Here is a 25,367-nt window from a genome sequence, read left to right as displayed (position 1 = left end):
TGGGGACAGTTAAAGGGAATGGTGACAGGGAATGGGGACAGGGAACTGGGATGGGGACAGGGAGTGGGAAGAGGGACAGGGATCGGGAATATGGGACCGAGACCTTTATTGAAACCGGGAAGACGGAAGATGAACGGAGAACCGGCACCGGGAATTGGCACTGGAAACTGGAATGGGGACAGCGACCGTGACTGTGGGACAGGGAATTCGGAAAGGGACCGGGATTTGAGGATTGGCACCAATACCGAAAATGGGACCGGGAATGGGGAAAGGGAACGAGATTGGGACAGGGCAGGGAATTAGGACTGAGTGCAGCAATTCCGGACCTGGAGTGGGAACGGGGACCGGGACTACGGGACTCTGAGCCAGAATACGGGACAGGGACGAGGAGCAGAACCGAGAATAGGGACAGGGAACGGGAATGGGACCGGCTGTGGGGCTTGGTTGTGGCTTTAGATCTGCCAAGAGCAGAGCAGCTGCTGTAAAGTTGTTTCTGGGAAAGGCACGTCAGGCTCCAAAGGCAAAGAGCCCAAGGCTCTCCAGTCCCTGTTCAATCTCTGCCACAAAGTCCCGATGGAAGCAGGAGCAGCTCTCTGCTGCAAGAGGTCGAAGCTGCGGCCTGGTGCAGAGTCTCCAGAGGCAGATGCTCCCTGGCCTTTCTTCTCCTCTTCTTTTCTTCTTCATCTTCCTCTTCTTCTTCTCTCAAGTGCTGGTAGTGGTGATGATGATGGTGGGGGAGGGAGAGCGACGAGAGAGGAGGGAGAGAGAGCTCTGGCTCAAAGACATGGATTTTTATTGACAAATTTCCCAATGATCACAAAACACAAACCTGAAGCATTTCTCCTAAACCTATGAGAATTATGGTTCTCCAAAAGAAACGCTTACGTCTAACTTGTGCACATTACCATTGTTTTCTCTCTGAAGCATATAAAAACTATTTTATCTCTATTTTTACTTTGTCTAGAACTGTGGTTTTAGGCTCTCAATGCAGCTTGTTTTTAGCACCAAACTCTAAGACTTTTACTTTTTGAGGCACTTAAAACGTATTTCTACATACTTCAAACTAAGATTTATACTTCTACTTCATATCAATGCAAGTTAATATTACTACTTACCTAAACTAAAGGTTCGAGCTCGATTTCATATTGCTGTGGCTTAATGTATTTTATTTCTCAGAAGCTTTTTAATTCGAATTTGGCATTCTGCTCTCTCTCAAGGGGATTGAGAGATGCTTCTGCGTCACACATTGCAACTACTGGGAATGGGGACTGGGAGATGGGATCGGGAATAGAAAGAGGAACATGGATTGGGAATACGGGAATGGGACACGGAATATGGAAATAGCAATTGAAGAGAGAATATGAAATGGGGATTTAGAAGATGGGACAGGGAATGGAAATTGGAATACGGAAATAGGATTGGGAATAGGAAATGGAAATGTTGTACATACATATCTGAGAGAGATTCCTGTCAAATCCTTATCCTTCCCAACACACAGGGAATATGGGACTGGGAATATGGGAACGACAACCGAGCAAAGAATACGGAATAAGGAGAAGGAAGGAGAGCGGGAATGGGAATTGGAGTGGGATGGGAGGCAGGAGGATGTGGAGCCCCCAGCCAGGTGTCTTCCCAACACGGATCAGCGGCACCAAGGCTCAGCGGGGCTCTGCCCACCGGGGGTCACTGGGGATCATCCAGCGCGGATCCTGCCCTGGGGGATGGAGCTGGAGCAGCGCACGAAGCTCTTCCCGCACTCGGGGCACTCACAGGGCTTCTCTCAGTGGAGACTCCGTTGGTGTCTGGTCAAGTGAGAGCTCTGTGAGAAGCTCTTCCCACACTCGGGACATTTGTGGGGTCTCTCCCCAGTGTGGATGCGCCGGTGCTGGATGAGGGTGGAGTTTTGCTTGAAGCCCTTCCCGCAGTCATGACACTCATAAGGCCTCTCATCTGTGTGAGTGCGATAGTGCTCGAGGAGACAAAAGCTTTTTGGAAACCTCTTCCTGCATTTATCACACTCGTAGGGTCTCTCCTCAGTGTGGACGCGCCGGTGCTGGATGAGGGTGGAGTTTTGCTTGAAGCTTTTGCCGCAGTCATGACACTCATAAGGCCTCTCATCCCTGTGAATTCGATAGTGCTCGAAGAGACTGGAGCTGGTCTGAAACCTCTTCCTGCATTTATCACACTCGTAGGGTCTCTCCCCAGTGTGGGTGCGCCGGTGGGTGACAAGGTGTGAGTTGAGCTTGAAGCCCTTCCCACAGTCACGACACTCATAAGGTCTCTCATCCTTGTGAGTGCGGTAGTGCAGGAGAAGATTGCTGCTGGTGTGAAACCTCTTCCTACATTTATCACACTCGTAGGGTCTCTCCCCAGTGTGGACTCTCTGGTGTTTGGTCAGGTCTGATCTCCACCTGTAGCTCTTCCCACATTGCGAGCACTTGTGGGGCTTCTCCCCACGCTGAAGCTGCTCACGCAGCCCCAGCTCCGAGCTCCGGCCGCCTCCCCGGCCCGGGCTGGCTCTTTCCTGCTGGGATCCCCGGGCTGTGCGTTTGCAGCCCCTCCTACTGCGGGATCTGCGGGGCTTTTCCTCCCCGATGCATTCCTGCGCCGTGGAGCCGCTGCAAACGGCCTCTTGCCCGAGGCTGTGCCGCGGGGATTTGTCCTCCCTGCTGGCCGTGCTCAGCTCCTTGCCTGGGGGAGGAAGGACAAGGACACGATGGGATTTGCCTCCGTGCCACAGGCAAGGGCAAGGAGATCCCCCCAGGGCTGTGCTGCAGCCGGGGCCGTGCTGGGCTGGGAGATGAAGCAGGACACAGGGGGAAAGGGGCACTGACTTCCTTCTCACCTGCCTGCGGCTCCCGGGACATCGACCTCGTCCTCATGGCCTCCCTCTCCTCCTCCTCGCTGCCGAGCTTAGGGAACTCCTGGTTTGGGGGGAAAACAAGGGCTGAGCGCGTTGGGTTTGATGGTGGCGCTCCGAGGGCAGCTGGAGAAGTCAGCGCGCCTTTCAGCCTCGGGGGCCCGGAGCCCGCTCAGCACCGAGCTCCCGCACCCCTCCAGGCTGCCGGGGGTCCCCCGGCTCCGGGATCGCCCCCGGCCGCTCTCCCCGCTCCGGGGCTCCCGCCTTCCCCCCGCCTCTGCCGGGGATCCCCAGAGCCGATATCGCCCCCTCCCCGCCGGTACCGGGCGATCGCCACGCGGCACCGCCAAGATCCCGCCAGGGCCATTCCCGCCTCGGCTTTGGGCTCCTGCAACGTCCGAACATCCCCTGAAGCGCAAAATAAAACCCTCCCGGAGCCCCCCACGATGGATTTGGGGCGAGCTCCCTCTCCCCGCTCACCTGCGGGTTTTTGGGGGGCGATGCTGCCGCACCCGGGGGAAGCTGCGCTCTCTGCGGGCGGGCGGCAAAAAGCGCCTGGTTCCAAAATCGCTCCTCCTCTTCCTCCTGCTCCTCCCGTGTCCCTCCTCTTCCTCTCGCTGCTGGTCTTCCTCCTCTTCCCGCTCCTCCTCCGCTCCCAGCCCGGCCCGGGCAGGTGCCGACACCCAAAACAGCCGCGCTCTGGCCCGGGCGGTGTCGGAGGGGCTGCGACCCGCGCGGCGCTGCGAGTGATACTGGGAGCGCTGGGAATGACACGGAGAGCAGCGGCAGCGATGCTGAGAGCCCCGGGCAGGAACTGGGAGCGCTTTCCCTGCCAGTGCCGCTCTTACTGGGAGCGCTGGGAGGGAACTGGAAGCAAAGAGCGCCCGGTCATGAGTGCAGCTGGCGGTGGGCGGGACCAGAGGGCGTGGTTATGCAAATCAGGGAGCGACCGCGCGCTGGGATTGGTGGGCGGGAGGGGCGCGGGGTTGCCGCTGTCACGTGAGCGCCGTGAGGGGAACGGAGCGATGGCGGCGGCGTCCGGTGAGAGGGGACAGGGAGCGGGAATGGGGACAGGGAGCGAGAATTGGGACACGGAATGGGAATGGGGACAGGAAATGGGAATGGGGACAGGAAATGGGAATGGGGACAGGGAACGGGAATGGGGACAGGGAATGGGAATGGGGACAGGGACCGGGAATGTGGACAGGGAATGGGAATGGGGACCGGGAATGGGAGCGAGAAGGGGGACAGGGAACGGGAATGGGGACAATTAAAGGGAATGGCAACAGGGAATGGGGACAGGGAACTGGGATGGGGACAGGGAGTGGGAAGAGGGACAGGGATCGGGAATATGGGACCAAGACCTTTATTGAAACAGGCAATACGGAAGACGAACGGAGAACCGGCGCCGGGAATTGGCACTGGAAACTGGAATGGGGACAGCGACCATGACTGTGAGATAGGGAATTTGGAAAGGGACCGGGATTTGAGGATTGGCACCAATACCGAAAATGGGACCGGGAATGGGGAAAGGTAACGAGATTGGGACTGGGCAGGGAATTAGGACTGAGTGCAGCAATTCCGGACCTGGAGTCGGAACGGGGACGGGGACTACGGGACTCAGAGCCAGAATACGGGACAGGGACGAGGAGCAGAACCGGGAATAAGGACAGGGGACGGGAATGGGACCGGCTGTGGGGATTGGTTGTGGCTTTAGATCTGCCAAGAGCAGAGCAGCTGCTGTAAAGTTGTTTCTGGGAAAGGCACGTCAGGCTCCAAAGGCAAAGAGCCCAAGGCTCTCCAGTCCCTGTTCAGTCTCTGCCACAAAGTCCCGATGGAAGCAGGAGCAGCTCTCTGCTGCAAGAGGTCGAAGCTGCGGCCTGGTGCAGAGTCTCCAGAGGCAGATGCTCCCTGGCTTTTCTTCTCCTCTTCTTTACTTCTTCATCTTCCTCTTCTTCTTCTCTCTCGTTCTGGTAGTGGTGATGATGGTGGTGGGGGTGGACAAGAGAGGAACGAGAGAGGAGGGAGAGAGAGCTCTGGCTGCAAGACACGGATTTTTATTGACAAATTTCCCAATGATCAGAAAACAGGAACCTGAAGCATTTCTCCTAAACCTGTTTAGAATTGGGGTTCTGTAATACAAATGTTTACATCTAACTTGTGCACAGGTGGTGTTTGTTCCATTTGAAGAATACAGGAAAGTTCTTACTGTATTTTTATTCTCTCTAGAGCTCTGGTCTTGAGCTCTCACTGCAGATTCTAAGGCTTTTACTTTTAAGGCACTTCAAACATATTGTTACTTACTTCAGACTAAGATTTATACTTCTGCTTCATATCTATGCAAACTAATATTTCTATTTAGAAACAAAAGCACAGACCTCTATTTCATGTCTGTGTGACATAATGTAGTTTCATTTCTCAAAAGGTTTTTATTTAATTCTTGCATTCTTTCCTCTCACGGAGGGACTCAGAGAGGCTTCTGTGTTCTCCAGTCCCACATCCGGGAACGGGGACAGGGACATGGGAACAGGAGAGGAAACAGGAACAGGGAATAGGAGTGTGGGAACCGGACAGGGAACATGGAAATAGCAATTGGAGAGAGAATATGGAATGGGGACTTAGAAGACGGGAAAGGGATTGGACATTGTAATACGGAAATGGAATTGGGAATAGGAAATGGAAATGTTTTATGTACATATCTGTGAGAGCTTCCTGTCAAATCCTTATCCTTCCCAACACATGGGGAATATGGGACTGGGAATATGGGAACGACAACCGGGCAGAGAATACGGGACAGGGAGAGGGAAGGAGAACAGGAATGGGAATGGGAATTGGAGTGGGATGGGAGGCAGGAGGATGTGGAGCCCCCAGCCAGGTGTCTTCCCAACACGGATCAGCGGCACCAGGGCTCAGCGGGGCTCTGCCCACCGGGGGTCACTGGGGATCATCCAGCGCAGATCCTGCCCTGGGGGATGGAGCTGGAGCAGCGCACGAAGCTCTTCCTGCAGTCGGGGCACTCGCAGGGCTTCTCTCAGTGGAGTCTCCGTTGGTGTCGGGTCAAGTGACAGCTCTGTGAGAAGCTCTTCCCACACTCGGGACACTCGTAGGGTCTCTCCCCGGTGTGGATGCGCCGGTGCTTGACGAGAGTGGAGCTGTGCTTGAAGCCCTTCCCACAGTCATGACACTCATAAGGCCTCTCATCCTTGTGAATGCGATAGTGCAGGACGAGATTGGATCTGGTGTGAAACCTCTTCCTGCATTTATCACACTCGTAGGGTCTCTCCCCAGTGTGGATGCGCCGGTGCAGGACGAGGGTGGAGTTTTGCTTGAAGCGTTTGCCGCAGTCATGACACTCATAAGGCCTCTCATCTGTGTGAATGCGATAGTGCAAGAGCAGACTTGAGCTGGTCTGAAACCTCTTCCTGCATTTATCACACTCGTAGGGTCTCTCCCCGGTGTGGATGCGCCGGTGCTTGACGAGGTTGGAGTTTTGCTTGAAGCCCATCCCGCAGTCATGACACTCATAAGGCCTCTCATCCTTGTGAATGCGATAGTGCAGGAGGAGACTGGAGCTGGTGTGAAACCTTTTCCTGCATTTATCACACTCATAGGGTCTCTCCCCAGTGTGGACTCTCTGGTGTTTGGTCAGGTCTGATCTCCACCTGTAGCTCTTCCCACATTGCGAGCACTTGTGGGGCTTCTCCCCACGCTGAAGCTGCTCACGCAGCCCCAGCTCCGAGCTCCGGCCGCCTCCCCGGCCCGGGCTGGCTCTTTCCTGCTGGGATCCCCGGGCTGTGCGTTTGCAGCCCCTCCTACTGCGGGATCTGCGGGGCTTTTCCTCCCCGATGCATTCCTGCGCCGTGGAGCCGCTGCAAACGGCCTCTTGCCCGAGGCTGTGCCGCGGGGATTTGTCCTCCCTGCTGGCCGTGCTCAGCTCCTTGCCTGGGGGAGGAAGGACAAGGACACGATGGGATTTGCCTCCGTGCCACAGGCAAGGGCAAGGAGATCCCCCCAGGGCTGTGCTGCAGCCGGGGCCGTGCTGGGCTGGGAGATGAAGCAGGACACAGGGGGAAAGGGGCACTGACTTCCTTCTCACCTGCCTGCGGCTCCCGGGACATCGACCTCGTCCTCATGGCCTCCCTCTCCTCCTCCTCGCTGCCGAGCTTAGGGAACTCCTGGTTTGGGGGGAAAACAAGGGCTGAGCGCGTTGGGTTTGATGGTGGCGCTGCCCGAGGGCAGCTGGAGAAGTCAGCGCGCCTTTCAGCCTCGGGGGGCCCGGAGCCCGCTCAGCACCGAGCTCCCGCACCCCTCCAGGCTGCCGGGGGTCCCCCGGCTCCGGGATCGCCCCCGGCCGCTCTCCCCGCTCCGGGGCTCCCGCCTTCCCCCCGCCTCTGCCGGGGATCCCCAGAGCCGATATCGCCCCCCTCCCCGCCGGTACCGGGCGATCGCCACGCGGCACCGCCAAGATCCCGCCAGGGCCATTCCCGCCTCGGCTTTGGGCTCCTGCAACGTCCGAACATCCCCTGAAGCGCAAAATAAAACCCTCCCGGAGCCCCCCACGATGGATTTGGGGCGAGCTCCCTCTCCCCGCTCACCTGCGGGTTTTTGGGGGGCGATGCTGCCGCACCCGGGGGAAGCTGCGCTCTGTGCGGGCGGGCGGCAAAAAGCGCCTGGTTCCAAAATCGCTCCTCCTCTTCCTCCTGCTCCTCCCGTGTCCCTCCTCTTCCTCTCGCTGCTGGTCTTCCTCCTCTTCCCGCTCCTCCTCCGCTCCCAGCCCGGCCCGGGCAGGTGCCGACACCCAAAACAGCCGCGCTCTGGCCCGGGCGGTGTCGGAGGGGCTGCGACCCGCGCGGCGCTGCGAGTGATACTGGGAGCGCTGGGAATGACACGGAGAGCAGCGGCAGCGATGCTGAGAGCCCCGGGCAGGAACTGGGAGCGCTTTCCCTGCCAGTGCCGCTCTTACTGGGAGCGCTGGGAGGGAACTGGAAGCAAAGAGCGCCCGGTCATGAGTGCAGCTGGCGGTGGGCGGGACCAGAGGGCGTGGTTATGCAAATCAGGGAGCGACCGCGCGCTGGGATTGGTGGGCGGGAGGGGCGCGGGGTTGCCGCTGTCACGTGAGCGCCGTGAGGGGAACGGAGCGATGGCGGCGGCGTCCGGTGAGAGGGGACAGGGAGCGGGAATGGGGACAGGGAGCGAGAATTGGGACACGGAATGGGAATGGGGACAGGAAATGGGAATGGGGACAGGAAATGGGAATGGGGACAGGGAACGGGAATGGGGACAGGGAATGGGAATGGGGACAGGGACCGGGAATGTGGACAGGGAATGGGAATGGGGACCGGGAATGGGAGCGAGAAGGGGGACAGGGAACGGGAATGGGGACAATTAAAGGGAATGGCAACAGGGAATGGGGACAGGGAACTGGGATGGGGACAGGGAGTGGGAAGAGGGACAGGGATCGGGAATATGGGACCAAGACCTTTATTGAAACAGGCAATACGGAAGACGAACGGAGAACCGGCGCCGGGAATTGGCACTGGAAACTGGAATGGGGACAGCGACCATGACTGTGAGATAGGGAATTTGGAAAGGGACCGGGATTTGAGGATTGGCACCAATACCGAAAATGGGACCGGGAATGGGGAAAGGTAACGAGATTGGGACTGGGCAGGGAATTAGGACTGAGTGCAGCAATTCCGGACCTGGAGTCGGAACGGGGACGGGGACTACGGGACTCAGAGCCAGAATACGGGACAGGGACGAGGAGCAGAACCGGGAATAAGGACAGGGGACGGGAATGGGACCGGCTGTGGGGATTGGTTGTGGCTTTAGATCTGCCAAGAGCAGAGCAGCTGCTGTAAAGTTGTTTCTGGGAAAGGCACGTCAGGCTCCAAAGGCAAAGAGCCCAAGGCTCTCCAGTCCCTGTTCAGTCTCTGCCACAAAGTCCCGATGGAAGCAGGAGCAGCTCTCTGCTGCAAGAGGTCGAAGCTGCGGCCTGGTGCAGAGTCTCCAGAGGCAGATGCTCCCTGGCTTTTCTTCTCCTCTTCTTTACTTCTTCATCTTCCTCTTCTTCTTCTCTCTCGTTCTGGTAGTGGTGATGATGGTGGTGGGGGTGGACAAGAGAGGAACGAGAGAGGAGGGAGAGAGAGCTCTGGCTGCAAGACACGGATTTTTATTGACAAATTTCCCAATGATCAGAAAACAGGAACCTGAAGCATTTCTCCTAAACCTGTTTAGAATTGGGGTTCTGTAATACAAATGTTTACATCTAACTTGTGCACAGGTGGTGTTTGTTCCATTTGAAGAATACAGGAAAGTTCTTACTGTATTTTTATTCTCTCTAGAGCTCTGGTCTTGAGCTCTCACTGCAGATTCTAAGGCTTTTACTTTTAAGGCACTTCAAACATATTGTTACTTACTTCAGACTAAGATTTATACTTCTGCTTCATATCTATGCAAACTAATATTTCTATTTAGAAACAAAAGCACAGACCTCTATTTCATGTCTGTGTGACATAATGTAGTTTCATTTCTCAAAAGGTTTTTATTTAATTCTTGCATTCTTTCCTCTCACGGAGGGACTCAGAGAGGCTTCTGTGTTCTCCAGTCCCACATCCGGGAACGGGGACAGGGACATGGGAACAGGAGAGGAAACAGGAACAGGGAATAGGAGTGTGGGAACCGGACAGGGAACATGGAAATAGCAATTGGAGAGAGAATATGGAATGGGGACTTAGAAGACGGGAAAGGGATTGGACATTGTAATACGGAAATGGAATTGGGAATAGGAAATGGAAATGTTTTATGTACATATCTGTGAGAGCTTCCTGTCAAATCCTTATCCTTCCCAACACACGGGGAATATGGGACTGGGAATATGGGAACGACAACCGGGCAGAGAATACGGGACAGGGAGAGGGAAGGAGAACAGGAATGGGAATTGGAGTGGGATGGGAGGCAGGAGGATGTGGAGCCCCCAGCCAGGTGTCTTCCCAACACGGATCAGCGGCACCAGGGCTCAGCGGGGCTCTGCCCACCGGGGGTCACTGGGGATCATCCAGCGCAGATCCTGCCCTGGGGGATGGAGCTGGAGCAGCGCACGAAGCTCTTCCTGCAGTCGGGGCACTCGCAGGGCTTCTCTCAGTGGAGTCTCCGTTGGTGTCGGGTCAAGTGACAGCTCTGTGAGAAGCTCTTCCCACACTCGGGACACTCGTAGGGTCTCTCCCCGGTGTGGATGCGCCGGTGCTTGACGAGAGTGGAGCTGTGCTTGAAGCCCTTCCCACAGTCATGACACTCATAAGGCCTCTCATCCTTGTGAATGCGATAGTGCAGGACGAGATTGGATCTGGTGTGAAACCTCTTCCTGCATTTATCACACTCGTAGGGTCTCTCCCCAGTGTGGATGCGCCGGTGCAGGACGAGGGTGGAGTTTTGCTTGAAGCGTTTGCCGCAGTCATGACACTCATAAGGCCTCTCATTCTTGTGAATGCGATAGTGCAAGAGCAGACTGGAGCTGGTCTGAAACCTCTTCCTGCATTTATCACACTCGTAGGGTCTCTCCCCGGTGTGGATGCGCCGGTGCTTGACGAGGTTGGAGTTTTGCTTGAAGCCCATCCCGCAGTCATGACACTCATAAGGCCTCTCATCCTTGTGAATGCGATAGTGCAGGAAGAGACTGGAGCTGGTGTGAAAACTCTTCCTGCATTTATCACACTCGTAGGGTCTCTCCCCAGTGTGGCTCCTCTCATGGGCCTTGAGGTGTGAGATCTGGCTGAATCTCTTCCCACACTCCCCACACTCGTAGGGTCTCTCCCCAGTGTGGATCCTCCGGTGCAGATTCAGGTTTGAGCTCTTCCTGAATCTCTTCCCACACTCCCCACACTCGTAGGGCCGTTCCCCCGTGTGGACTCTCTGGTGTCTGATCAGTTCTGGTCTGCACCTGGATCCCTTCCCACATTGCGAGCACTTGTGGGGCTTCTCCCCACGGTGAAGCTGCTCACGCAGCCCCAGCTCCGAGCTCCGGCCGCCTCCCTGGCCCGGGCTGGCTCTTTCCTGCTGGGATCCCCGGGCTGTGCGTTTGCAGCCCCTCCTGCTGCGGGATCTGCGGGGCTTTTCCTCCCCGTTGCATTCCTGCGCCGTGGAGCCGCTGCAAACGGCCTCTTGCCCGAGGCTGTGCCGCGGGGATTTGTCCTCCCTGCTGGCCGTGCTCAGCTCCTTGTCTGGGGGAGGAAGGACAAGGACACGATGGGATTTGCCTCCATGCCACAGGCAAGGGCAAGGAGATCCCCCCAGGGCTGTGCTGCAGCCGGGGCCGTGCTGGGCTGGGAGATGGAGCAGGACACAGGGGGAAAGGGGCACTGACTTCCTCCTCACCTGCCTGCGGCTCCCGGGACATCGACATCTTCCTCACGGCCTTCTCCTCCTCCTCAATGCATCCAAGGTTTGGGAAATCCTGGTTTGGGGGGAAAACAAGGGCTGAGCGCGTTGGGTTTGATGGTGGCGCTGCCCGAGGGCAGCTGGAGAAGTCAGCGCCCCTTTCAGCCTCGGGGGCCCGGAGCCCGCTCAGCACCGAGCTCCCGCACCCCTCCAGGCTGCCGGGGGTCCCCCGGCTCCGGGATCGCCCCTGGCCGCTCTCCCCGCTCCGGGGCTCCCGCCTTCCCCCCCGCCTCTGCCGGGGATCCCCAGAGCCGATATCGCCCCCTCCCCGCCGGTACCGGGCGATCGCCACGCGGCACCGCCAAGATCCCGCCAGGGCCATTCCCGCCTCGGCTTTGGGCTCCGGCAACGTCCGAACATCCCGAACCGCAAAATAAAACCCTCCCGGAGCCCCCCACGATGGATTTCGGGCGAGCTCTCCCTTCCCGCTCACCTGCGGGTTTTTGGGGGGCGATGCTGCCGCACCCGGGGGAAGCTGCGCTCTGGGCGGCCGGGCGGCAGAAGCGCCTGATTCCAAAATCGCTCCTCCTCTTCCTGCCGCTCCTCCCGTATCCCTCCTCTTCCTCCCGCTGCTGCTCTTCCTCCTCTTCCCGCTCCTCCTCTTCCTCCCGCTCCTCTTCCGCTCCCAGGCCGGCCCGGGCAGGTGCCGACACTCAAAAGCAGCCGCGCTCTGGCCCGGGCGGTGTGGGAGCGGCTGCGACCCGCGCGGCGCTGCGAGTGATACTGGGAGCGCTGGGAATGACACGGAGAGCAGCGGCAGCGATGCTGAGAGCCCCGGGCAGGAACTGGGAGCGCTTTCCCTGCCAGTGCCGCTCTTACTGGGAGCGCTGGGAGGGAACTGGGAGCAAAGAGCGCCCGGCCAAGAGCGCAGCTGGCGGTGGGCGGGACCAGAGGGCGTGGTTATGCAAATCAGGGAGCGACCGCGCGCTTGGATTGGCGGGCGGGAGCGTCGCGGGGTTGCCGCGGTCACGTGAGCGCCGTGAGGGGAACGGTGCGATGGCGGCGGCGTCCGGTGAGAGGGGACAGAGAACGGGAATGGGGACAGGGAGCGGGAATGGGGAAAGGGAACGGGAATGGGGACAGGGACCGGGAATGGGTACAGGGATCGGGAATGGGGACAAAAACCGGGAATGGGGATAGGGATCGGGAATCGGGACAGGAAACGGGAATGGGGACCGGGATCGGGACTGGGGACAGGAAACGGGCATGGGAACAGGGAAGGGGAATGGGGACAGGGAGCGGGAATGGGGACAGGGAACGGGAATGGGGACAGGGAATGGGAACCGGGAATGGGGAGCGGATATAGGAATGGGGACAGGGAATGGAAATGGGGACAGGGAATGGGGACCGGGAACGAGGGTGGGGACAGGGACTGGGGACTGGGAATGGGGACAGTTAAAGGGAAAGGCGACAGGGAATGGGGACAGGGAGCTGGGATGGGGACACGGAGTGGGAAGAGGGACAGGGATCGGGAATATGGGACCGAGACCTTTATTGAAACCGGGAAGACGGAAGACGAACGGAGAACCGGCGCCGGGAATTGGCACTGGAAACTGGAATGGGGACAGCGATCGTGACTGTGGGACAGGGAATTCGGAAAGGGACCGGGATTTGAGGATTGGCACCAATACCAAAAATGGGACCGGGAATGGGGAAAGGGAACGAGATTGGGACTGGGCAGGGAATTAGGACTGAGTGCAGCAATTCCGGTCCTGGAGTGGAAACGGGGCCCGGGACTACGGGACTCAGAGCCAGAATATGGGACAGGGACGAGGAGCAGAACCGGGAATAAGGACAGAGAACGGGAATGGGACCGGCTGTGGGGATTGGTTGTGGCTTTAGATCTGCCAAGAGCAGAGCAGCTGCTGTAAAGTTGTTTCTGGGAAAGGCACGTCAGGCTCCAAAGGCAAAGAGCCCAAGGCTCTCCAGTCCCTGTTCAGTCTCCGCCACAAAGTCCCGATGGAAGCAGGAGCAGCTCTCTGCTGCAAGAGGTCGAAGCTGCTGCCTGGTGCAGAGTCTCCAGAGGCAGATGCTCCCTGGCCTTTCTTCTCCTCTTCTTTTCTTCTTCATCTTCCTCTTCTTCTTCTCTCCCGTGCTGGTAGTGGTGATGATGGTGGTGGGGGAGGAAGGGAGAGCGACGAGATAGGAGGGAGAGAGAGCTCTGGCTCCAAGATACGAATTTTTATTGACAAATTTCCCAATGATAACAAAACACAAATCTGAACCATTTCTCCTTAACCTGTTAGAATTGGGGTTCTCCAATATAAACGCTTATGTCCAACTTGGGCACATCACCATTGTTTTCTCTCTGAAGAATATAAAAACTATTTTATCTCTATTTTCACTTTGTATAGAACTGTGGTTTTAGGCTCTCAATGCAGCCTGTTTTTAGCACCACACTCTAAGACTTTTACTTTTTGAGGCACTTAAGACGTATTTCTACATACTTCAAACTAAGATTTATACTTCTACTTCATATCGATGAACTTAATATTACTACTTACCTAAACTAAAGCTCCGACCTCAATTTCATATTGCCTTGGCTTAATGTATTTTATTTCTCAGAAGTTTTTTAATTTGAATTTGGCATTCTGGTCTCTCTCAAATGTACTGAGAGATGCTTCTGTGTCACACATTGCAACAACTGGGAATGGGGACTGGGAGATGGGATCGAGTATGGAAAGAGGAACAGGGATTGGGAACACGGGAATGGGACAGGGAATATGGAAATAGTAATTGGGGAGAGAATATGGGATGGGGATTTAGAAGATGGGACAGGGAATTAAAATTTGAATACAGGAATGGGATTGGAAATAGGAAATGAAAATGTTGTACATACATATCTGTGAGAGCTTCCTGTCAAATCCTTATCCTTCCCAACACACAGGGAATATAAGACTGGGAATATGGGAACGACAACCGGGCAGAGAATACGGGACAGGGAGAGGGAAGGAGAGCGGGAATGGGAATTGGAGTGGGATGGGAGGCAGGAGGATGTGGAGCCCCCAGCCAGGTGTCTTCCCAACACGGATCAGCGGCACCAGGGCTCAGCGGGGCTCTGCCCACCGGGGGTCACTGGGGATCATCCAGCGCGGATCCTGCCCTGGGGAATGGAGCTGGAGCAGCGCACGGAGCTCTTCCCGCACTCGGGGCACTAGCAGGGCTTCTCTCAGTGGAGACTCCGTTGGTGCCTGGTCAAAGTATATTTGTATGAGAAGCTCTTCCCACATTCGGGACATTTGTGAGGTCTCTCCCCAGTGTGGATGCGCCGGTGCTGGATGAGGCTGTAGTTGTGCTTGAAGCCCTTCCCACAGTCATGACACTCATAAGGCCTCTCACCTGTGTGAGTGCGATAGTGCAGGACGAGACTGGAGCTGGTCTGAAACCTCTTCCTGCATTTATCACACTCGTAGGGTCTCTCCCCAGTGTGGATGCGCCGGTGCTGGACGAGGGTGGAGGTTTGCTTGAAGCCTTTGCCGCAGTCAGGACACTCATAAGGCCTCTCATCTGTGTGAATGCGATAATGCAGGAGGAGACTGCAGCTGGTCTGAAACCACTTCCTGCATTTATCACACTCGTAGTGTCTCTCCCCAGTGTGGCTGCGACGGTGCTTCACGAGGCTGGCGTTTTGCTTGAAGCCCATCCCGCAGTCATGACACTCATAAGGCCTCTCATCCTTGTGAATGCGATAGTGCAGGACGAGATTGGATCTGGTGTGAATCCTCTTCCTGCATTTATCACACTCGTAGGGTCTCTCCCCAGTGTGGCTCCTCTCGTGGGTCTTGAGGTGTGAGCTATGGCTGAATCTCTTCCCACACTCCCCACACTCGTAGGGTCTCTCTCCAGTGTGGATCCTCCGGTGCAGATTCAGGTTTGAGCTGTCTCTGAATCTCTTCCCACACTCCCCACACTCGTAGGGTCTCTCCCCAGTGTGGATCCTCCGGTGCAGATTCAGGTTTGAGCTCTTGCTAAATCTCTTCCCACACTCCCCACACTCGTAGGGCTGTTCTCCCGTGTGGACTCTCTGGTGTTTGATCAGTTCTGATCTCCACGTGAATCCCTTCCCACATTGCGAGCACTTGTGGGGCTTCTCCCCACGGTGAAGCTGCTCACGCAGCCCCAGCTGTGAGCTCCGGCCGCCTCCCCGGCCCGGGCTGGCTCTTTCCTGCTGAGATCCCCGGGCTGTGCGTTTGCAGCCCCTCCTGCTGCGGGATCTGCGGGGCTTTTCCTCCCCGATGCATTCCTGCGCCGTGGAGCCGCTGCAAACGGCCTCTTGCCCGAGGCTGTGCCGCGGGGATTTGTCCTCCCTGCTGGCCGTGCTCAGCTCCTTGTCTGGGGGAGGAAGGACAAGGACACGATGGGATTTGCCTCCGTGCCACAGGGAAGGGCAAGGAGATCCCCCCAGGGCTGTGCTGCAGCCGGGCCCCTGCTGGGCTGGGAGATGGATCAGGACAGAGGGGGAAAGGGGCACTGACTTCCTCCTCACCTGCCTGCGGCTCCCGGGACATCGACCTCGTCCTCATGGCCTCCTTCTCCTCCTCCTCGCTGCCGAGCTTTGGGAAATCCTGGTTTGGGGGGAAAACAAGGGCTGAGCGCGTTGGGTTTGATGGTGGCGCTGCCCGAGGGCAGCTGGAGAAGTCAGCGCCCCTTTCAGCCTCGGGGCCCGGAGCCCGCTCAGCACCGACCTCCCGCACCCCTCCAGGCTGCCGGGGGTCCCCCGGCTCCGGGATCGCCCCTGGTCGCTCTCCCCGCTCCGGGACACCCGCCTTCCCCCCGCCTCTGCCGGGGATCCCCAGAGCCGATATCGCCCCCTCCCCGCCGCTACCGTGCGATCGCCACGCGGCACCGCCAAGATCCCGCCAGGGCCATTCCCGCCTCGGCTTTGGGCTCCGGCAACGTCCGAACATGCCCCGAACCGCAAAATAAAACCCTCCCGGAGCCCCCCACGATGGATTTCGGGCGAGCTCCCCCTCCCCGCTCACCTGCGGGTTTTTGGGGGGCGATGCTGCCGCACCCGGGGGAAGCTGCGCTCTGGGCGGGCGGGCGGCAGAAGCGCCTGATTCCACAATCGCTCCTCCTCTTCCTGCCGCTCCTCCCGTGTCCCTCCTCTTCCTCCCGCTGCTGCTCTTCCTCATCTTTCTGCTCCTCCTTTTCCTCCCGCTCCTCCTCCGCTCCCACCCCGGCCCGGGCAGGTGCCGACACCCAAAAGCAGCCGCGCTCTGGCCCGGGCGGTGTGGGGGCGGCTGCGACCCGCGCGGCGCTGCGAGTGATACTGGGAGCGCTGGGAATGACACGGAGAGCAGCGGCAGCGATGCTGAGAGCCCCGGGCAGGAACTGGGAGCGCTTTCCCTGCCAGTGCCGCTCTTACTGGGAGCGCTGGGAGGGAACTGGGAGCAAAGAGCACCCGGCCAAGAGCGCAGCTGGCGGTGGGCGGGACCAGAGGGCGTGGTTATGCAAATCAGGGAGCGACCGCGCGCTGGGATTGGTGGGCGGGAGCGGCGCGGGGTTGCCGCGGTCACGTGAGCGCCGTGAGGGGAACGGAGCGATGGCGGCGGCGTCCGGTGAGAGGGGACAGGGAGCGGGAATGGGGACAGGGAGCGGGAATGAGGAAAGGGAATGGGGACAGGGAATGGGAATGGGGACAGGGAGCGGGAATGGGCATGGGGACAGGGAGCGGGAATGGGGAAAGGGAATGGGGACAGGGAATGGGAATGGGGACAGGGAGCGGAAATGGGGACAGGGAACGGGAATAGGGACAGGGACCGGGAATGGGTACAGGGATCGGGAATGGGGACAAGGACTGGGAATGGGAATAGGGATCGGGAATGGGGACAGGAAACGCGATTGGGGACCGGGATCGGGAATGGGGACAGGAAACAGCATGGGGACAGGGAAGGGGAATGGGGACAGGGAATGGGGACCGGGAACGAGAGTGGGGACAGGGACTGGGGACGGGGAATGGGGACAGTTAAAGGGAAAGGCGACAGGGAATGGGGACAGGGAGCTGGGATGGGGACACGGAGTGGGAAGAGGGACAGGGATCGGGAATATGGGACCGAGACCTTTATTGAAACCGGGAAGACGGAAGACGAACGGAGAACCGGCGCCAGGAATTGGCACTGGAAACTGGAATGGGGACAGCGATCGTGACTGTGGGACAGAGAATTCGGAAAGGGACCGGGATTTGAGGATTGGCACCAATACCAAAAATGGGACCGGGAATGGGGAAAGGTAACGAGATTGGGACTGGGCAGGGAATTAGGACTGAGTGCAGCAATTCCGGACCTGGAGTGGAAACGGGGACCGGGACTACGGGACTCAGAGCCAGAATATGGGACAGGGACGAGGAGCAGAACCGGGAATAAGGACAGGGAACGGGAATGGCACCGGCTGTGGGGATTGGTTGTGGCTTTAGATCTGCCAAGAGCAGAGCAGCTGCTGTAAAGTTGTTTCTGGGAAAGGCACGTCAGGCTCCAAAGGCAAAGAGCCCAAGGCTCTCCAGTCCCTGTTCAGTCTCTGCCACAAAGTCCCGATGGAAGCAGGAGCAGCTCTCTGCTGCAAGAGGTCAAAGCTGCGGCCTGGTGCAGAGTCTCCAGAGGCAGATGCTCCCTGGCCTTTCTTCTCCTCTTCTTTTCTTCTTCATCTTCCTCTTCTTCTCTCCCGTGCTGGTAGTGGTGATGATGATGGTGGGGGAGGAAGGGAGAGCGACGAGAGAGGAGGGAGAGAGAGCTCTGGGTCCAAGACACGGATTTTTATTGACAAATTTCCTAATGATCAGAAAACAGGAGCCTGAAGCATTTCTCCTAAACCTACGAGAATTCTGGTTCTCCAATAGAAACGCTTCCGTCTAACTTCTGCACATCACCTTTGTTTTCTCTCTGAAGAGTATATCAACTATTTTATCTCTATTTTTACTTTGTCTAGAACTGTGGTTTTAGGCCCCCAATGCAGCTTGTTTTTAGCACCAGACTCTAAGACTTTTACTTTTTGAGGCACTTAAGAGATATTTCTACATACTTCAAACTAAGATTTATACTTCTACTTCATGTCAATGCAACTTATTATTACTACTTACCCAAACTAAAGCTCTGACCTCGATTTCATATTGCCGTGGCTTAATGTATTTTATTTCTCAGAAGTTTTTTAATTCGAATTTGGCATTCTGCTCTCTCTCAAATGTACTGAGAGATGCTTCTGTGTCACACATTGCAACAACTGGGAATGGGGACTGGGAGATGGGATCGGGAATGGAAATAGGAACACGGAATGGGAACACGGGAATGGGACAGGGAATATGGAAATAGTAATTGGGGAGAGAATATGGGATGGGGATTTAGAAGATGGGACTGGGAATTGAAATTTGAATACGGGAATGGGATTGGAAATAGGAAATGGAAATGTTGTACATACATATCTGTGAGAGCTTCCTGTCAAATCCTTATCCTTCCCAACACACAGGGAATATGGGACTGGGAATATGGGAACGACAACCGGGCAGAGAATACGGGACAGGGAGAGGGAAGGAGAGCGGGAATGGGAATTGGAGTGGGATGGGAGGCAGGAGGATGTGGAGCCCCCAGCCAGGTGTCTTCCCAACACGGATCAGCGGCACCAGGGCTCAGCGGGGCTCTGCCCACCGGGGGTCACTGGGGATCATCCAGCGCGGATCCTGCCCTGGGGGATGGAGCTGGAGCAGCGCATGAAGCTCTTCCCGCACTCGGGGCACTCACAGGGCTTCTCTCAGTGGAGACTCCTTTGGTGTCTGGTCAAGTGAGAGCTGTGAGAGAAGCTCTTCCCACACTCGGGACATTTGTGAGGTCTCTCCCCAGTGTGCATGCGCCGGTGCAGGACGAGGGTAGAGTTGTACTTGAAGCCTTTGCCGCAGTCAGGACACTCATAAGGCCTCTCATCCCAGTGACTGCGATAGTGCAGGATCAGACTGAAGCTAGTCTGAAACCTCTTCCTGCATTTATCACACTCGTAGGGTCTCTCCCCAGTGTGGATGCGCCGGAGCTTGACGAGGCTGGAGTTTTGCTTGAAGCCCTTCCCGCAGTCAGGACACTCATAAGGCCTCTCATCCTTGTGAGTGCGATAGTGCAGGAGGAGACTGGAGCTGGTCTGAAACCTTTTTCTGCATTTATCACACTCGTAGGGTCTCTCCCCAGTGTGGATCCTCCGGTGCAGATTCAGGTTTGAGCTCTGGGTGAATGTCTTCCCACACTCCCCACACTCGTAGGGCCGTTCCCCCGTGTGCACTCTCTGGTGTTTGGTCAGGTCTGATCTCCACCTGTAGCTCTTCCCACATTGCGAGCACTTGTGGGGCTTCTCCCCACGGTGAAGCTGCTCACGCAGCCCCAGCTCCGAGCTCCGGCCGCCTCCCCGGCCCGGGCTGGCTCTTTCCTGCTGGGATCCCCGGGCTGTGCGTTTGCAGCCCCTCCTGCTGCAGGATCTGCAGGGCTTTTCCTCCCCGTTAAATTCCTGCGCCGTGGAGCCGCTGCAAACGGCCTCTTGCCCGAGGCTGTGCCGCGGGGATTTGTCCTCCCTGCTGGCCGTGCTCAGCTCCTTGTCTGGGGGAGGAAGGACAAGGACACGATGGGATTTGCCACAGGGAAGGGCAAGGAGATCCCCCCAGGGCTGTGCTGCAGCCGGGGCCATGCTGGGCTGGGAGATGGAGCAGGACACAGGGGGAAGGGGGCACTGACTTCCTCCTCACCTGCCTGCGGCTCCCGGGATATCGACATCTTCCTCACGGCCTATTCCTCCTCCTCAATGCATCCAAAGTTTGGGAAATCCTGGTTTGGGGGGAAAACAAGGGCTGAGCGCGTTGGGTTTGATGGTGGCGCTGCCCGAGGGCAGCTGGAGAAGTCAGCGCCCCTTTCAGCCTCGGGGGGCCCGGAGCCCGCTCAGCACCGAGCTCCCGCACCCCTCCAGGCTGCCGGGGGTCCCCCGGCTCCGGGATCGCCCCTGGCCGCTCTCCCCGCTCCGGGGCTCCCGCCTTCCCCCCCCGCCTCTGCCGGGGATCCCCAGAGCCGATATCGCCCCCTCCCCGCCGGTACCGGGCGATCGCCACGCGGCACCGCCAAGATCCCGCCAGGGCCATTCCCGCCTCGGCTTTGGGCTGCGGCCAGATCCTAACATGCCCCGAAGCGCAAAATAAAACCCTCCCGGAGCCCCCCACGATGGATTTGGGGCGAGCTCCCCCTCCCCGCTCACCTGCGGGTTTTTGGGGGGCGATGCTGCCGCACCCGGGGGAGCTGCGCTCTGTGCGGGCGGGCGGCAGAAGCGCCTGGTTCCAAAATCGCTCCTCTTCCCGCTGCTGTTCTTCCTCCTCTTCCCGCTCCTCCTCTTCCTCCCGCTCCTCCTCCGCTCCCAGCCCGTCCTCCGCTCCCAGCCCGGCCCGGGCAGGTGCCGACACCCAAAAGCAGCCGCGCTCTGGCCTGGGCGGTGTCAGAGCAGCTGCGACCCGCGCGGCGCTGCGAGTGATACTGGGAGCGCTGGGAATGACACGGAGAGCAGCGGCAGCGATGCTGAGAGCCCCGGGCAGGAACTGGGAGCGCTTTCCCTGCCAGTGCCGCTCTTACTGGGAGCGCTGGGAGAGAACTGGGAGCAAAGAGCGCCCGGCCATGAGCGCAGCTGGCGGTGGGCGGGACCAGAGGGCGTGGTTATGCAAATCAGGGAGCGAACGCGCGCTGGGTATGGAGGGCGGGAGCGGAGCGGGGTTGCCACGGTCACGTGAGCGCCGTGAGGGGAACGGAGCGATGGCGGCGGCGTCTGGTGAGAGGGGACAGGGAGCGGGAATGGGGACAGGGAACGGGAATGGGGACAGGGAGCGGGAATGGGGACAGGGAACGGGAATGGGGACAGGGAATGGGAATGGGGACAGGGAACGGGACCGGCTTTGGGGATTGGTTGTGGCTTTAGATCTGCCAAGAGCAGAGCAGCTGCTGTAAAGTTGTTTCTGGGAAAGGCACGTCAGGCTCCAAAGGCAAAGAGCCCAAGGCTCTCCAGTCCCTGTTCAATCCCTGCCACAAAGTCCCGATGGAAGCAGGAGCAGCTCTCTGCTGCAAGAGGTCGAAGCTGCGGCCTGGTGCAGAGTCTCCAGAGGCAGATGCTCCCTGGCCTTTCTTCTCCTCTTCTTTTCTTCTTCATCTTCCTCTTCTTCTTCTCTCCCGTGCTGGTAGTGTTGATGATGTTGGGGGAGGAAGGGAGAGCGACGAGAGAGGAGGGAGAGAGAGCTCTGGCTCCAAGACACGGATTTTTATTGACAAAATTTCCGATGATCAAAAAACAGGAATCTGAACCATTTCTCCTAAACCTATGAGAATTGGGGTTCTGAAATACAAATGTTTACATCTAACTTGTGCACAGGTGGTGTGTCTTCTCTCTGAAGAATATAGGAAAGTCCTTACTGTATTTTTATTCTCTCTAGATCTGTGGTCTTGAGCTCACACTGCAGGTTATTTTTCACACCAGATTCTAAGGCTTTTACTTTTAAGGCACTTCAATCATATTGTTACTTACTTCAGACTAAGATTTATATTTCTACTTCATATCAATGCAAACTAATATTTCTACTTAGAAACAAAAGCACAGACCTCTATTTCATGTCCGTGTGGCATATGTAGTTTCATTTCTCAAAAGGTTTTTAATTCTTGTATTCTGTCCTCTCTTGGAGGGACTCAGAGAGGCTTCTGTGTTCCCCAGTCCCACATCCGGGAATGGGACAGGGAATATGGAAATAGCAATTGAAGAGAAAATATGGGATGGAGATTTAGAAGATGGGAAAGGTATTGGAAATTGGAATACAGGAATGGGATTGGGAATAGGAAATGGAAATGTTGTACATACATATCTGTGAGAGCTTCCTGTCAAATCCTTATCCTTCCCAACACACAGGGAATATGGGACTGGGAATATGGGACTGGGAATATGGGAAGGACAACCGGGCAGAGAATACGGGACAGGGAGAGGGAAGGAGAGCGGGAATGGGAATTGGAGTGGGATGGGAGGCAGGAGGATGTGGAGCCCCCAGCCAGGTGTCTTCCCAACACGGATCAGCGGCACCAGGGCTCAGCGGGGCTCTGCCCACCGGGGGTAACTGCGGATCCTGCCCTGGGGGATGGAGCTGGAGCAGTGCACGGAGCTCTTCCCGCACTCGGGGCACTCGCAGGGCTTCTCTCAGTGGAGTTTCCGTTGGTGTCGGGTCAAGTTACTGCTCCTTGAGAAGCTCTTCCCACACTCGGGACACTCGTAGGGTCTCTCCCCAGTGTGGATGCGCCGGTGCTGGATGAGGGTGGAGCTGTGCTTGAAGCCCTTCCCACAGTCATGACACTCATAAGGCCTCTCATCTATGTGAGTGCGATAGTGCTCGAGGAGACAAAAGCTGTTCGGAAACCTCTTCCTGCATTTATCACATTCATAGGGTCTCTCCCCAGTGTGCATGCGCCGGTGCAAGACAAGGGTGGAGTTTTGCTTGAAGCCTTTCCCGCAGTCATGACACTCATAAGGCCTCTCATCCTTGTGAATGCGATAGTGCAGGACGAGATTGGAGCTGGTCTGAAACCTCTTCCTGCATTTATCACACTCGTAGGGTCTCTCCCCAGTGTGGCTCCTCTCGTGGATCTTGAGGTGTGAGCTATGGCTGAATCTCTTCCCACACTCTCCACACTCGTAGGGCCGTTTCCCCATGTGGACTCTCTGGTGTTTGGTCAGGTCTGATTTCCACCTGAATTTCTTCCCACGCTGCGAGCACTTGTGGGGCTTCTCCCCACGCTGAAGCTGATCACGCAGCCCCAGCTCCGAGCTCCGGCCGCCTCCCCGGCCCGGGCTGGCTCTTTCCTGCTGAGATCCCCTGGCTGTGCGTTTGCAGCCCCTCCTGGTGCGGGATCTGCGGGGCTTTTCCTCCCCATTGCATTCCTGCGCCGTGGAGCCGCTGCAAACGGCCTCTTGTCCGAGGCTGTGCCGCGGGGATTTGTCCTCCCTGCTGGCCGTGCTCAGCTCCTTGTCTGGGGGAGGAAGGACAAGGACACGATGGGATTTGCCTCCGTGCCACAGGGAAGGGCAAGGAGATCCCCCCAGGGCTGTGCTGCAGCCGGGGCCGTGCTGGGCTGGGAGATGGAGCAGGACACAGGGGGAAGGGGGCACTGACTTCCTCCTCACCTGCCTGCGGCTCCCGGGACATCAACCTCGTCCTCATGGCCTCCTTCTCCTCCTCCTCGCTGCCGAGCTTTGGGAAATCCTGGTCTGGGGGAAAAACAAGGGCTGAGCGCGTTGGGTTTGATGGTGGCGCTGCCCGAGCGCAGCTGGAGAAGTCAGCGCCCCTTTCAGCCTCGGGGGCCCGGAGCCCGCTCAGCACCGAGCTCCCGCACCCCTCCAGGCTGCCGGGCTCCCCCGGCTCCGGGATCGCCCCTGGCCGCTCTCCCCGCTCCGGGGCTCCCGCCTTCCCCCCCGGCTCTGCCGGGGATCCCCAGAGCCGATATCGCTCCCTCCCCGCCGCTACCGGGCGATCGCCACGCGGCACCGCCAAGATCCCGCCAGGGCCATTCCCGCCTCGGCTTTGGGCTCCGGCAACGTCCGAATATGCCCCGAACCGCAAAATAAAACCCTCCCGGAGCCCCCCACGATGGATTTCGGGCGAGCTCCCCCTCCTCGCTCACCTGCGGGTTTTTGGGGGGCGATGCTGCCGCACCCGGGGGAAGCTGCGCTCTGTGCGGGCGGGCGGCAGAAGTGCCTGGTTCCAAAATCGCTCCTCCTCTTCCTGCCGCTCCTCCCGTGTCCCTCCTCTTCCTCCCGCTGCTGCTCTTCCTCCTCTTCCCGCTCCTCCTCTTCCTCCCGCTCCTCCTCCGCTCCCAGCCCGGCCCGGGCAGGTGCCGACACCCAAAAGCAGCCGCGCTCTGGCCCGGGCGGTGTGGGAGCGGCTGCGACCCGCGCGGCGCTGCGATACTGGAAGCGCTGGGAATGACACGGAGAGCAGCGGCAGCGATGCTGAGAGCCCCGGGCAGGAACTGGGAGCGCTTTCCCTGCCAGTGCCGCTCTTACTGGGAGCGCTGGGAGGGAACTGGGAGCAAAGAGCGCCCGGCCATGAGCGCAGCTGGCGCTGGGCGGGGACAGAGGGCGTGGTTATGCAAATCAGGGAGCGACCGCGCGCTGGGATTGGTGGGCGGGAGCGGCGCGGGGTTGCCGCGGTCACGTGAGCGCCGTGAGGGGAACGGAGCGATGGCGGCGGCGTCCGGTGAGAGGGGACAGGGAGCGGGAATGGGGACAGGGAATGGGAATGGGGACAGGGACGGGGAATGGGGACAGGGAGCGGGTATGGGAATGGGACCGGGAATGGGGACAGGGAATGGGAATGTGGACAGGGAGCGGGAATGGGGACAAGGAATGGGAATGGGGACAGGGAGTAGGACCGGGACCGGCTGTGGGGTTTGGTTGTGGCTTTAGATCTGCCAAGAGCAGAGCAGCTGCTGTAAAGTTGTTTCTGGGAAAGGCACGTCAGGCTCGGAAGGCAAAGAGCCCAAGGCTCTCCAGTCCCTGTTGAGTCCCTGCCACAAAGTCCCGATGGAAGCAGGAGTAGCTCTCTGCTGCAAGAGGTTGAAGCTGCGGCCTGGTGCAGAGTCTCCAGAGGCAGATGCTCCCTGGCCTTTTGTCAGGGTCCACACCACATGTGGAGTCCTGGTGAGTTCTTTTAGGGATCTCAAAGCGCAAAAGACACAGCAGGGGACAAACCCAGTTTACTTTTGCAAAAGATGCACTTTTATTTAGTGCCAACAAAATGCGATAGAGGGACAGAGAGAAAAAGAGACAGAGACAGAGACAGAGACAGAGACAGAGACAGAGACAGAGACAGAGAAAAGGGGTTGGGATTAGAGCTACCAAGACGGGCAGACGATCCTCCTGGAAGCAGCCAATAGATGTCCATTGCTGTCTGGAGAGATCTCAGGGGTCTTTAATTTGAGGGTGTCTTTTATAGTCTTTTCCAAGGCATTGGGTGACTGGCCAAAATGTGGGGAGATTTATGGACTATTGTATGTGGAGATCGTTGCTCCAAGAAGCAGGTGGAAACAGGACGCTG

The 25,367-nt window shown here is 58.0% G+C and overlaps 3 pseudogenes; all 3 read right to left on the bottom strand.

Moving 5' to 3' along the window:
* Positions 1-1,564: 1,564 nt before the first annotated feature.
* On the bottom strand, positions 1,565-11,811 carry LOC130263102 (zinc finger protein 883-like; annotated as a pseudogene).
* On the bottom strand, positions 9,914-16,347 carry LOC130263097 (zinc finger protein 883-like; annotated as a pseudogene).
* A 1,792-nt stretch (positions 16,348-18,139) lies between these two features.
* LOC130262638 (zinc finger protein 883-like) lies at positions 18,140-23,473 on the bottom strand (annotated as a pseudogene).
* Between the last annotated feature and the right edge of the window lie 1,894 nt (positions 23,474-25,367).

This window comes from Oenanthe melanoleuca, chromosome 25 (assembly GCF_029582105.1).
Source record: "Oenanthe melanoleuca isolate GR-GAL-2019-014 chromosome 25, OMel1.0, whole genome shotgun sequence".
In the NCBI taxonomy this organism is placed as follows: Eukaryota; Metazoa; Chordata; class Aves; order Passeriformes; family Muscicapidae; genus Oenanthe; species Oenanthe melanoleuca.
This window is presented reverse-complemented; position numbering and strand designations above follow the sequence as displayed.